Source organism: Homarus americanus, unplaced genomic scaffold (assembly GCF_018991925.1).
Source record: "Homarus americanus isolate GMGI-L3 unplaced genomic scaffold, GMGI_Hamer_2.0 scaffold19117, whole genome shotgun sequence".
NCBI classification, from domain to species: Eukaryota; Metazoa; Arthropoda; class Malacostraca; order Decapoda; family Nephropidae; genus Homarus; species Homarus americanus.
The window spans coordinates 5431277-5443021 of NW_024754704.1; positions in this window are offsets into that span (position 1 = coordinate 5431277).

The following is an 11745-nucleotide window of genomic DNA, read 5'->3' on the forward strand; positions in this document are numbered from 1 at the left end:
TTCCCACATCTCCATTTTCCCATCTATTGCCACCTCATGCCCAATAAATACATATCTCAATCCTAAACTACACACTAAGGTAAGGGTCTGGTTTGCTAGTTCCTGGGTAAATTCATTGGGTTATAATATCAACGCCGCACACCCGAGGCTGCCAAGGCGCCAACCCAAACAAAGCCTAGCATCGTATTTTCATGGCGTGGGTATACAAGATATTCTTTTTGAAGCATAGTTTCTAGATCACTTCCAACACTTCACATAGTTCTGATACCTTTATCCTTTTTCCAGATCATTGTTCTCATGTATTTTCATATGATAACTGTGGAAGTTATGTTCGCTACACGTTCACAGACGTAAATAGTATTGTAGTGGATTTCTCCCCTACAAACGCTGTTTGTCGCTGCATAGCCGACCCCACGAATTCCCCTGTGTATGCCTCGTGGTCTAGGTCAACCAGCGTCGCCATACATCACGGAGCGGGGGTCAACTACTAAGCCACGCCAACCCCCGCTATTTAAGACCTGACCTCGTGGTGATCTCTCTCTTTCTACCTACACCAACCAGCCAGCAACAACTCCTCCTCCTCCGCCTGCCTGGCGGTCCTCGCTCCCGCCGGCGAGCATGGCGACCCACAAGCTGTCCTCCTCTGAGCACCCTCACCAAACCAGCTCTCTCTACATCACGCTTGTAACCATGCTGCCTTCCCAGCACCAAGCTGCATTGTACATCCAATACAACATGTATATAGAGAGCACATTGTGAGTTTCCTTTCTCCAACCCATCCTGAGTCCGAACAAACTACCATACCCCCACACTGTGGGGGCCCCACAGTGTGACCTTCAAACCATGATCCGCACTTAATCCTACAGTACACTAGCCCGGCTCAACTGGACTTTCCCAATCATCTTATGGATACCCTGAATTCTCCTTAATGCTATGAATACATACAATTAACATTATATAACTGTACCTGGGTACAATACAACACATGGTCTAGTAACATTGAGTAGGTGAGTTATCCTTTAACAATGATTCCCCTTTTTCTGAGATTCTACAAGCGCGGTGGGTTTGAATATTATATAGCGTGATATGAATTAAATAGGGTTTTTAGGAATGACAATGATGTGCGCAGTACAGGGGAAGCACTTCACTCTTAAAGATCGTTATGAGGGACGGACCGTATAGATATCTGAACGACCTTCTTATAAGACCCAATAATTTATTTGCCTGATTTACCTTCTTCTCGCAATGGTCCGAGAACTTCAGCTCATTGTCAACATTCACACCTAGATCCTTCTCACATTCAGTCTCAAATAGTTCAGTTTCTTCATCCCGTTGGGACATATGATACGCCTCCTTACCGTTGGTACGCCCCAAGTGCATCCTCTTACACTTCGTGACATTGAATCTCAGCAGCCATTTCTTCGACCATTCTTGGAGCCCACAGAGGTCCTTCTGCAGCTCTTCACAGTCCGCTTGGTTCTTGATTTCCCGAAATAACTTGGCGTCATCGGCAAACATTTGTATGGAGGAGTGTACAACGTCAGGTATGTCATTTATGAAACAAACAAACAACAGAGGGCCCAATACACTGCCCTGTGGTACCCCGCTTGTGACAGGCATGGATGATGATTTCATGCCATTAATCACCACACACTGCTTGCGGTCATGTAGAAAGTCTTCCATCCACGCAAGGACATTGCCCCAATTCCGTACCCTTCCAGTTTGATTTTCAGCCTTTCGTGGGGTACACTGTCGAAAGCCTTGGCAAAATCTAGGTAAATATTGTCAATATTACCACCCAGTTCCAGAATAGGGATCCAAATATCCGATACCTTGAGCAATTGTGTTAAGCAGGAGAGTCCCGGCATAAAACCGTGTTGGCAATCCTTTACAAGGTTGTTTGGTAGTAGATGTTCCATTGCTGCATCTCTGATAATACTCTCAAATACTTTACATATTATGCTGGTCAGGCTCACCGGTCTATAGTTGTTCATGGAGTGACGATCGCCCTTCTTGAAGATAGGACTCATATAAGCCACCTTCCATTCACTGAGGACCTTTCGTTCATCCAGGCATTTACAAAACAGGATCTTCAGGGGCTCGGCAAGCTCATTGCTCAACTCTTTTAGCACTCTAGGATGCACCATGTCAGGGCCGGGACTCTTATGCACCTTTAGCTTTGACAGTTTATTTCTAATACCCTCTTCTGTGAACACAATGTGCATCAGTGCTGTGCCGAACCGTCTGTCCTCAAATGCAGGAAGGTTAATCGCACCCTCTCTTGTGAACACCGAGGAAAAGAAGCTGTTCAATGCCTCAGCGTTATCCTGGTCAGAATCTGCGTAACTACCATCTTCAAGCCTCAGGTTTGATACTCCTACTCGCGTTTTTAATTTCGACTTTGCATAGCGGTAAAACGCCTATGGGTTTGACTTGACCTCGCTTGCAACCAGCCTCTGGAACGCCTTTTCAGTCCTTCTACATTCTATCTTTGATTGGTTTCTGGCTCTTGCATACAACCTCCTGTCCTGCTCATCATTTGACCCAACCCACGTCTTGAATTTGTGGGTTTTCTTCTTAACTTTGTCTACCGCCGCTTGGTTCATGTGTAGGGAACCCCTCGTATTCCTAGAGGCACTGGGTTTAGTCTTGGATAGATATTTATCGATCAAATGGGTCACTTTACTAGTTATGATATTCAGCGTAGTGTCTGCGTTCTTGTGCCTTAATGAGTCCTGCCAGTTGATACCTCTCATCTCCTCCCTCATCCCGTTGTAATTTCTCTTGTAATATTTGCACCTTGGCCTGGCCTTATCCTGAACTAGGTAACAGTTAAATCTGAATGACAACACTTTATGGTGACTGGTGCCAACTGGGACAAGGTGTTCCAGTTGGCCATCATTCCCTTCCCTTTTGTTATGATGAGGTCTTGTGACTTGGGTGTTTGCTCCCCTCTGTAATGAGTCGGGTCTCTAACATGTTGGAACAGAAAATTATCTCTCAGAGTTTCTACAAAAAGAGTAGCAGGGTTATTCAAGTCACTTAGGGTGAACTTGTTTCTCCAATCGATGTCGCCATAGTTAGAGTCCCCCATGATAAGGAGGTGGCTAGGGTTGAGCATCGCCGCGTTGTCTATTAAGGCTTTTAAGTTCCTTTGATTTAGTGAGCCACAGTTTGGGGATCTATAGGTACACCCGATAATAAGTAAGTCCCTCCCCTTTAGTTTAATTTTACACCACTTGGACTCTTCAAAAACATCCTGTCCCTATGCCCTCGCCTGGCTGGCTCCAAGGTCTTGCCTAGCATAGATAACCACACCCCTCTTGCAAGTTTCTTGAGAAAGATTCGTAAATGAGTCATTTCCAGCAATACTGAACTCATATTCCACTGGGTCGATTCTCCTGTTCTTGTACAACAGTTCGGCGACTCCTGCAATATCTGGTTTGTATACCTTCAGTAGTGTTTCAAACTCCTCTCTCTTATCAAGGAACGTGTCAGTATTAGTGTATATGACATTCAAGCCCGAATTTGTTCTTGGTAACGTCTCTGCTCTTAGTAGTAACCCCCCCCCCCTTCATTCTCAGAAGCTGCAGCATTTTCTAAGTACACTGTATTTTGCAGGGTGTGGTTAGAAATGTTATTTTTTACAAGGTCCTCGCCTCCTCCCGGCTGATAGGCGGAGCTGGTGCCACCTCCCGGGCAGGGGTTAGAGCGGGTGGAGGGTGCTCTGCTGTCCCCCAGCCCTGTGTCGGCACACTTGCTTCCACCACTCTCTCCCTGAATAAAACCCATCGACACCCGTCCCCGCTCCTCCTCGATTCCTTCTTCTGCTTCAAGCCCTGCTGGAGCTTCCTGTGCTGTTCCCTCTGCATTTCCGTGCGATCTGGGTGAATGAATACACTCCGAAATGCCTCGCTCCTTGCTAAGTTTTTTGCCTACCGAATAACCTCCCATTTCTCCTCCTCACTCACTAGTGTGATCCTGAAGGGGCGAGGCTTGTCCCCCTGCTTTTGTCCCAGCCTCCTCACATCCTGGGGGGTTGATGGCATCTTCAGAACCTCATTACAAATATTTTTAAACTGCATCTTATCGTGTGTAATCTTACTCTCGGTTCCCTCCGCCTGGCTCTCAGGGACTCCAAAAACTATTACATTGTTCCTTCGACACACTTCTTCAGAGTCCCTAGCTGCTGTAGAACCTGTTCTGATCCTGCATTACTCTCCGACCCCTCCCGTGGCCCTGCTAATACGTCAGCATAACTCCTCTTAGCAACCACCTCCATTCTGTCGGCTACTTCCTCAGTCTTAGCAAGGATCTCTTTCCCAACTTGCTCTAGTTTGGCAACCAGCAAGGCTGCAGCTTCATCTATTTTCGTCCCTAGGAAACTCGTTCCCCTATGGCTTGCAATCGCCTCATTCATTTTGACAACACAGTCAGGTCAATACCAGCAACAGCCTTCATGTTTTACGGCAGTTTGTAACATCCTAAATGCTGTAAGGGTCAGGCCTGTATCCTCCATATCCGACCTCCCCCTGCAGTAATCACATATCATACTCATGGTTGTTGTTGTTTTGTGGGGGGGGGGGGTGCAGACTGTGTATAGATCTACCTTTTTAAAAATAAAGAGGAAAAAAAAGAACAGTACTTAGCTGCCCTCTGCACTGGCTTTAAACCTGCCCTGTTGCCTTTAGAGTTGTCTTCTGTTTCCTTTTCAGTTCACTTCAGCGTTTGTCGGTATTTATGTGCTATCTCTGTGTACACTGCATTTTGCTATGAATAACGGATTTTATAAACCCACTCAGTCCTTTAGAAACACAGCAAAAATAAAATAAAACTTTCTTTGGGGCGGTAATAGAATGCCTTTAAGGATAACCAAGCATGTTGATTTTATTTATTTATTTATTTTTATTTCAACTAGTATTTCCTTATACTTTCTTTTCCCTTTCTCATGAACGACTATATCTCTTTGTGCTATCACTTTGTACACTGTATCTCCCTGTGAATGGTGTATTGTAGGCACAGTTTCAGTCCATGAGAAAGCACACAAACAAAATAAATTTAAAGTCTCTGTGGCACCTGCAACACGAATTGGTTTCAGCTGGCAGTGGTGCCTTTCCAGCCTGCTTGTCAGTTTGTATTCACTCTAAATTATTTACAACCTCTTTCCGCGGGCACTGATGACACTATGAACTGTCACTGCTTACATTATCTCCCTGTGAATGGTGTATTATAGACACAATTTCAGTCCTTGAGAAAGCACACAAACAAAATAAAATTTAAAGTCTCTGTGGCATCTATAACGCGACTTGGTTTCTGCTGGCAGTGGTTCCTTACCAGCTTGCTTGCCAATTTGTATTCACTGATTGATAAGGGAGTACCAATTGATGACGTGAAATGCTTTGATCAAGTTAGCAATCTGAAGAAATTTAAAGAAAGTCACAAGAGTGATGAAGATTTCTCTTTATTGCGAGCACATCAGAAGTGGGCCAAATATTTTAAAAAGTCCAAAAACATTGGTTGTCATTCTGAGCTGTTGAAACTTGCACAGTTTTTCTTTGCTATACCTGCTCATAATGCAAATATAGAGAGGATTTTTTCACTAATGCAAAGCCAGTGGACAAAGGAGAGAAAGAAGTTGACAGTTGAGTCACTGAAAGGACTTCTGCTTGTACAGTACAACTTCAGAGAAATTTCTTGCAAAGACTGCCATGCCTTCTTAATGAGGTAGTAGGCAGCTATCAAACAGGGAGGTACTACTGCCTGGGAAGATATTGGAAGCATAATGTGTCGTCTAACGGTAGATCCTGCTGCCATATGGCATCACCAAAATTGTGACGAGTTCCCAGGTTGCTGATCTGACTTTCTGCCTCATTTACACACAGTTGCATACACACTGTATATCGTTTCTCAATCTTGATTTATGTTTTTGTATTTTCGTATTTATTTATGGTTATTGTTATTATTATTAATATTATTTTATTATTATTATAATAATCATTTTATCTTATTTTGCTATTATAATTTTTATTGATTATTAATTTGTAGTAATTATTATTGTTATTATTATTATGATTATTATTATCATTATTATAGTTTGCCCCCAGGCCCTGGTGTGGGTCAGTGAACCTGTGTCCGGGTGGGCTAATGCCCGTTAAAAAAAAATGCTGAAAATGATGCGATCTACAGAGAAATATGCATGGGCGCATCAAGGAAAAGAAAATTAATGCTCAATCTGCACTGAACATAAGATAAACTATGGAAATTTTTTAGTAATTACTTTATATTAATGTTTTCAGCTACAATTTTTGTTTAAATATCGATAGGCCTATTTGATATAAATGTACTAGCGCACAATACACGAGTATAACAATGATTCAACGTGGGATATTTTGCCACCCCCCCCCCTCCCACCCTCACCACCCCTACTCCCAACCAAGAAGATAGGGAATTCTTCAGGTTGTCCTCCTTTTTCGATGTTCAAATATGGTAACCCTAGTAATTGATACATGGTTTTGATTTGCATAATGTAGTTTGTTTGAAAGTCGAGCAAGTGTAGGGGTAAATGGAAGCATTATTGGTTTGGTAAAAAAATTGTTTTAGGTAATAGCTTTTATTATCAAGGTAATTGCCCAATATTTTTTTTACTTTAAGTAAGACATTTTATTTCCTCCAAACATTATCACAGTACAACTTGAAATAGTATTTCAATTCAAACACAATTAAAAGGGGATTACACTGGCTGACTAAAGAAAAATATATCATAGTACAGTACAGTACAGTATAAATAAAATTATATCATTCAAACAGTTTAGTACTTTGTTTTAAATAATAAATGTACACATTTTTAAAGGCTTCAAAGTACTATACTGTACTGAAATAATTTGCAAGTGTCAGAGAAATCAATGAAAAAATTTAGATCCTCTAAATAAGACTAAGCAGTAAAACCAAATTTATCACAGGACCTGTACAGTGTACAGTGCTGTATATAAATTAATAGTAATCATACTTAGTTTGAAATTGCAAATACTGTTATGGTTTATCCTCTTCACCACTGATTGGCTCGTTAGCCGCTTGGGCGATCGGTCACGTCTCTGTTACGCACTATTGGCAAGTACTGGGCATGCACCGGCTCCTGAATGTACCTAAACCAGCTCCAGTGTTGGTCAAGTCTGATCTTGAAAGAGCTCACACTCGGTGCCGTCACAACACTTTCTGGTAGATTATTCCAAGAGTTTACAACCCTCATTCCGAAAAAGTTTGCCCTCACAGTTTTATGGACTTGCAGCTTCTTCAATCTTGAGCTGTGGCCCCTTGTGAGGCGAGCGTCCGCCAGCTCCAAGTAAGGACACTCGACTGAGTAAATAATAATAATAATAATAATAATAATAATAATAATAATAATAATAATAATAATAATAATAATAAACGGTTTATTGAAAAAGTTTGCAGCCTGAAGGCTGAAAATATACATTGGACATAATGACTTATTACATACATTGGTGGTTTAACAAAAGCCTTCATTAGAGAAAGGTGAAGGAACATACAGTGAACGTACCGATTAATGTTTACACACGTAGATCATGTGAGCTGAGGTGTTGAACAGCAGACACGTAGTGTAGTAACTCCCTCACAGATGGCGTTATACGGGGCATCACGTGGAGTACTAGTTCCCTCACAGGTGGTGTTGTGAGGGGCTTGACGTGGTGTAGTAATTCCCTCACAGATGGTGTTACGAGGGGCCTGATGATGGAGTAGTTACCTCACAGATGGTGTATGAGGGGCCTGATGATGTAGTAATTCCCTCACAGATGGTGTTATGAGGGGCCTGATGTGGTGTAGTAATTCCCTCACAGATGGTGTATGAGGAGCCTGATGTTGTGTAGTAATTCCCTCACAGATAGTGTATGAGGGGCCTGATGTGGTGTAGTAATTCTCTCACAGATGGTGTTATGAGGGGCATCACTTGGCGTAGTAATTCCCTCACAGATGGTGTTATGACAGGCATCACGTGGTGTAGTAATTCCCTCACAGATGGTGTTGTGAGGAACTTCACATGATGCTGTAGCAACTCATTCACTAAGTGGTGTCGTAGCATCATGGGGACACCACGAGGTCTATTGTCACAGGACTTCACTCACTCAAGTGGGTGAGGTGTGGTCCCAGGCCTCTACGGTGGAGTCTCAGGGGAATTATCACTGAGTACCTGGACCTCACTGTGTGAAGGTTAGCTTGGGTACGATTCAACTGCCGAGTTGTTTTTCACTGACTTAAGCACTGTTCACCACTATTCAACACTGGTTCCATTCCTTTCCCAAATGAAATAATAACTTCTGGCGAGAACTTGTTGATATTCCGGTGGGGAGGAGGGTTCAGGGGAGGGAGATGGTATGGACCAACATAGCAGTTGACGTGGCTGCTGCTGAGCAGCGCCAGGTGCGTCTGACCCGTCTTGACCCGTCGGTGGTCAAGGATGATGAGTAGTGCCCCTTGAGATGCTTATACACCTCAATTAGGTCACCCCTTGCCCGTCTGTAGCATAAGCTAGGCAATTTCAGGCGCTCCAATCTCCCAATAGCTAAGGTGCCGAAGTGCAGGCACCAGTCTGGTGGCCCTCCATTGAACATTTTCAACCAACTGACAGTACTCCAGGGGTGACAGTACTCCAGATGGGGAAGCACTTCACTCTTGAAGATCGTTACGAGGGACGGGCCGTCTAAATATCTGAACGACCTTCTTATAAGACCCAATAAATTATTTACCTGATTTACTTTCTTCTCGCAATGGCCCGAGAACTTCAGCTCATTGTCAACATACACACCTAGGTCCTTCTCACATTCAGTCTCAAATAGTGCAGCTTCTTCATCCCGTTGAGACATATGATACGCCTCCTTACCGTTGGTACGCCCCAGGTGCATCCTCTTACACTTCGTGACATTGAATCTCAGCAGCCATTTCTTGGACCATTCTCGGAGCCCACAGAGGTCCTTCTGCAGCTCTTCACAGTTCGCTTGGTTCTTGATTTCCCGAAATAACTTGGCGTCATCGACAAACATTTGTATGGAGGAGTGTACAACGTCAGGCATGTAATTTATGAAACAAACAAACAAAAGCGGGCCCAATACACTGCCCTGTGGTACTCCGCTTGTGACAGGTACGGATGATGATTTCGTGCCATTAATCACCACACATTGCTTACAATCATGTAGAAAGTCTTCTATCCACGCTCAGACATTTCCCCGAATTCCGTACCCTTCCAGTTTGATTTTCAGCCTTTCGTGGGGTACACTGTCGAAAGCCTTGGCAAAATCTAGGCAAATCTTGTCGATATTACCACCTCGTTCCAGAATATGGGTCCAAATATCCAATACCTTGAGCAATTGTGTTAAGGCAGCTATCAAACAGGGAGGTACTACCGCCTGGGAAGATATTGGAAGCATAATGTGTTGTCTAATGGTAGACTCTGCTGCCATATGGCATCACGAATATTGTGACCAAGTCCCAGGTTGCTGATCTGTCTTTCTGCCTCATTTACACACAATTGCAGGATCTCAATTGTTTCTCTTATCATTATTACAGTGTTGTTATTATTATTATTATTATTATTTTATTTTACTTTTTATTATAAATTTTATTTATTTTATTTACCATGAATTACTATTATTAAATTTTCGCCCCCAGACCCCGATGTGGGTCAGTGACCTGTGCCCGGGTGGGCTAATCCCCATAAAAAAAAAAAAAAAAAAAGCAGGAGCGCCCCGGCATAAAACCGTGTTGGCAATCCTTTACAAGGTTGTTTCGTAGTAGATGTTCCATCGCGGCATCTCTGATAATACTCTCAAGTACTTTACATTTTATGCTGGTCAGGCTCACCGGTCTATAGTTGTTCATGGAGTGACGATCGCCATTCTTGAAGATAGCACTCACATAAGCCACTTTCCATTCACTGGGAACCTCTCGTTCATCCAGGCATTTACAAAACAGTTATAGCAATTATCATTCTTGAAAGATTTTAGAAGTACTGTACTGTACATGTATTGAAATTGTAATTAAATACTAAAGAAATGTGAAATAAAATAATTATTAATATTCCCAAATAAATCTGAGTATATAATACACAGTATCACAGTAGATTGTATATGAAATTCTAGCAAAAAATATGTTGAATCTATTTTGGTTTCACAAGAAGAAAAAAGAAAAGAATCATAACAAATGTTTGATCATGCAAAATATGATTTCACATCTCCATTAAGTGCAAAAAAACAGCAAACACATAAAAAAGGACAATTAAATTTCTCCAATAAGTATGAGTGTACAATACACAGTATCACAGTACTATTTATTGTATCTGACATTATATCACAAATTAAATTGAAAGAATCTATTTGTTTTCACAAAAGAAAAAAACATAAATGTTGGAACATAAAAAATATTTCATATTCTCCATAAAGTGCCTAAGAAAAAATAGTAAACAGAGAGAGATAGAAAAAAAATCACAGTTTATACATTATCAATTATGACACTGATGGCAAAGTCTCCATAATTTCACCTAAATTTAACTTGATTGCCCACAGGCAGAGGTGGAATTATGGCTGCACTCTTGACATATCCCACTGGGCAACAACTCTAATGTTTGCTCTAAATATATTACGCAAAGATTGGGTTGATAACGCATTGTACATACCAGTGAAGGCCTTTAAAGCCTCCAATATAGCACCATTCAGGTGGAGGGCGGGCGGGTCGGTTGCGTCTCTCTAACAAAGCGTGTTCGGCACTCGGGCCTTCGATGTTGAGCGGCAGGAATTTGGACAGTGATTACATAAGAACATCAAGATCCTCTTAGTGATGTGAAAGTGTAAATCGATGTAGGATTTTTAATGCTAGACGCGAGTGTATTTTTGAAAACTCAATTTCCACCGAGCTGGAGGTACAGCCAAGGTCACGAAGCCTATAACCACAAAATCACTGCCATATGTCAAAGCTTTTATTTTATTTTTTTTTACGGAGTTGTGGTCACGGCTGCGATAAAGGTCAACCAGGGAGTGTAGTACTGTGCCTTTAGTTAAATCAGTTCACAGTGTCATCAGTGACCGCGGAAGAGGCTGTAAATAACTTAAACTAAATACATATTGGCAAGCAGGCTGGTAAGGCACCACAGCCAGCAGAGACCAAGTCGTGTCATAGGTGCTACAGAGACATTAAATTTTATTTTGTTTGTGTGTTTTCTCAAGGACTGAAACTGTGCCTACAATACACCATTCACAGGGAGATACAGTGTACAAAGTGATAGAAGAAGACAACACTATAGGTAACAGAGCAGCTAAGTACTGTTCTTTTTTCTCTCTCTTTACTTTTTTTAAACAGGTGTAGATCTATACACAGTCTGCACCCCTCCCCCCCAAATCAACAACAACCATGAGAATGATATGTGATTACTGCAGGGAGACGTTGGATATGGAGGATACAGGCCTGACTAATGCAACTTTAAGGAAGATGCTAACAGACGTAAAGCATCAAGGCTGTTGCTGGTATTGCCCTGGCTGCATAATCAAGGTAAATGAGGCGATTGCAAGCCATAAGGGGACGAGTTCTCTAGGGACGGAAATAGATGAAGCTGGAGCCCTGCTGGTTGCCAAACTAGAGCAAGTTGGGAAAGAGATCCTTGCTAAGACTGAGGAAGTAGCCGATAGAATGGAAGTGTTTGCTAAGAGGAGTTATGCTGACGTATTAGCAGGGCCACGGGAGGGG